Raw genomic sequence first — 3,446 nt, 5'->3', positions numbered from 1 at the left:
CCTTCCCTTCCCTTCCCTCTTCCCTGCGCTGAGCCCCGAACGCGCTGTCGGTGCGTGCCAGCGGCCTGCTTGGACTTAAACGGCTGCTGGTTCGGGGTGTTACGGGGTGTTACGGGGTGTAGGGTTTGTGACCGGTAGCTGGAGATACTCATTTCACGTTTACAGAGTAGATAGGTAGTTGTGTTTGCAATACGGAGTTTCTTTCCTTGCCACTTGCCACGCTAATGAATTCTAATTCCAGCTCTCCCGTCTCCCCCTTCTTCCCCACCAGCCCCCTGCCTTAACGGCCTTTAACATTTGCCCATCGCTGTTTTCTCCATGTGGTTGTCATGCCACTGTTGAGCTCTTTTCGCTATTTTTGTCTTCCATCGTCTTCTGATAAATGCCAGAGCACTCATCAGTGTCTTTTATTCTTTCCCATGAGGCTGTTGCCCGGAATGTTTTGCACAAAACCTGGAGGAAGTAATAGAGTGAAAACCTCTGTCTCCCCCACCCTGACTTAGAGCTGTAGCTGGTGTTACAGAAGTAGGTTTTGTAAGTGTAATAGAGGAGAAGTAAGGATGTCTGCCTTGGACTTGTTCATCCCATGGACTGTTACTGTGTCTCTCCCTTTAGGAAGGGAGACGCAGCAAATTAGGTTAAAATTTTAAATAAAATTACGTAAAAAGATTGAAGTTCGCCTTTCTGTTAGTGATATCAACCAAGGACTGGATAGTCCCAGCTCCTAAAAAGTCAAGGCTGAAATGATAATACTGGCCAGCTTCAACCAAATTTGTCATTGTAGGAGAAAAACCCTTAAAGATGAGCATCTCTGGGTTTGTCAGTTAGATGCCTGGATGAAAGAGCGACTCAAGCTAATGCTGTCGTGACTCTTTTGGCTGTATATTCGGTTCAGACATGTGGCAGGCAGGGTCAGGAGGCTGTTCAGGGTTTTTCCTCTTTCACTGGAGCAGGTCTCTGCTCCGGTTCGCCATGTGCTGCACAAATGCTTGTAGCCGTGTTGCGTGCAGATGTGGCTGCTCAGCCAGGGCGTTGGCTGCTCGGGTTGGCATTGCCGCTGAGGAAATGCACGTACAGCCAGAGCCCTCGGAGGAAGAAAGTTACGGAAGCAGAGGCTCAACAATGAGCGGTTGTTTGGTCTTGGATGGTCAGCTGTATGGCATTTTGCCTGCTGGTAACTGGGGTGCATATAAGGAGCACGAAAGACTTGAAGGGGGTGGTGGCTGGAGGATAGAGGAGAAGAAAGGGCATGAGTGGATTTGATGGGGTGGGATAGGAAACAAAAGGGCCATTATGAATTTGGATAAAAGCAGGAATTGTGCTTGGGGGTGAGGGGCACAGGGCACAGATCTGTACAGAATCGAGTGTCATTACTTTCAGCTGAGTGAGATGACTCCTGGCATTTTTTAATTTCCCTAAAAACATTGGAGGATGGTGGTTATAACATCCTCGGGGTCAGCTACAAGCCTGGGGAGGCTGAGGTTGTGGCTCCAGCAGTCTTCCCAGAACACGCAGCCACCTCCCTGTTCTGGTTCTTGTGCTGCCCTTTGTGCTGTGCTGGTGTGCAACCATGTGCCTGACTGCTCCATGAACTGGGAGAAGGAGCTGGTGCAACATGGAACGAAGAGGTAGATGTGGCTTCAGCAGGTGGGTTGCACCACTAGAGCTTGATGGAAGCCACATGAGGATTTCCCTTGTGGAAAGGGACTCTCCAGCAGCCTTGAGTCCAGAGGAGCTGGAAAGGGAACTGAGAATCTGGTCTGGGGGTCTTTTCTGTCACTGAAATGTCATATTCTTTAAAACAGTTTGTTAGTAGTGTAAACCGAGGGTTTCTCAGGCTTGACTGAGCTAAGATTATTGAATAGGGTGAGGAATTAGGTGACATATGTTGCTAATATTTTTAAAAATAAAAATCCAGGGTGTTGATGAGAAATGCATGAGAATGGGAGCTGTGGGGAGAAGAAGAAATATATATTTATTACTGTGTCTATGTAATGCTTTCCCTCTGAAGCCTCGTGTTACTGTTTAAACAAAGAAATCTGGTAGGCATTTCAAAGCAAAAGCTTATGCTTCCAGTCTGTTACTCTGTAGGTCGCTTTATAAATGCGAACCTGCGCGATAGTCTGTACAGGATCAAGAAGAGGTGTCATGACCTCTTGTAATCACAGAATCACCAAGGTTGGAAAAGACCTATAAAATCATCCCATCCAACCATCACCCCAACACTACCATACCCACTAGACCATCTCCTCAAGGGCCACGTCTACATGCCCCTTGAACACCTCCAGGGATGGTGACTCCACCATGTCCCTGGGCAGCCCGTTCCAGTGCCCGACCACTCTCTCAGTGAAGAAGTTTTTCCTAATATCCAATCTAACCCTCCTCTGATGCAACTTGAGGCCGTTTCCTCTTGTCCTGTCACCAGTTACCTGGGAGAACAGACCAGCACCCACCTCCCTACACCGTCCTGCCAGGGAGCTGTAGAGAGCCATCAGGTCTCCCCTCAGCGCCCTCCAGTATGATCCCCCCCATCCCCCTCAGCCGCTCCTCATCAGACTTGTTCTCCAGACCCTTCCCCAGCTTTGTCGCCCTTCTCTGGGCACGGTCCAGCATCTCTATGTCCTTGGAGTGAGGGGAATAGGAATATGCAAACTGTAGCCATACAACTTTGAGTGTTCAGTTGAATAGTTAAGGGAAAATAGGTAATATATGTTAGCAGGTTGTGTTGTCCCAAAATCCAGAGCAGTTTCTGTCTTGTGTAAGGAGTATTTGGAAGCATTTGCTTCTGCCTTTCCCTTTTAGAATTGTGAAATAAGCTGGTTTTGCGCTAGCTCAACTGGTCTAAAGTTAGGAGTGATTTACTTTTGAAGAACGTTCTTTATTCATTGATGTCAGATTCTGTACTTTCACTGTACTTTACCAACTTGAGCGTTTTCCAGTTTCCTCTAAGATAAGTATTGTTCCCACTTACTGAGGGCAGCGGGACTTTCCTGGGGCTCTCCTTTGCTCCCACTTCATGTGGAATTTTCAAAGGCATGTGGACTACTTGAAAGCAGGCTTCAGGCATACAAAACTGCAACAGATAAGGAAAGAAAGGATGAAATCTAATGCTTCTACAACTTTTGTTCTGTGTTAACTAAATTTTAAACTCCCTCCTCAGAAAGACAGCAAATTCTACATAATTGAGATGGGAAAATAAGGTCACTCGTATGAAACCTTAACTTCTGCAGGGTATGGGATGCTCGCTGTAGTGGGATGTTGTTAGAGGATGCTGCAGAGTTTGTACCTGTGTGCGTGCAGAGATGAGAAAGTAATGCGTATTAGGAACTAAAACTCAGGCTCGGCTCCTGCCCTTCAAGGCTTCTGAAGGGAGTGTCTTGAGATACCACCACAGTTTGTCATCCTAATGGACTGCATATTTTGGTAAATGTTTGCAGTCAAAAAAA

Source organism: Eurypyga helias, unplaced genomic scaffold, assembly GCF_000690775.1.
Source record: "Eurypyga helias isolate BGI_N326 unplaced genomic scaffold, ASM69077v1 scaffold39183, whole genome shotgun sequence".
Taxonomy (NCBI): Eukaryota; Metazoa; Chordata; class Aves; order Eurypygiformes; family Eurypygidae; genus Eurypyga; species Eurypyga helias.
Note: the sequence above shows the minus strand (reverse complement) of the source record.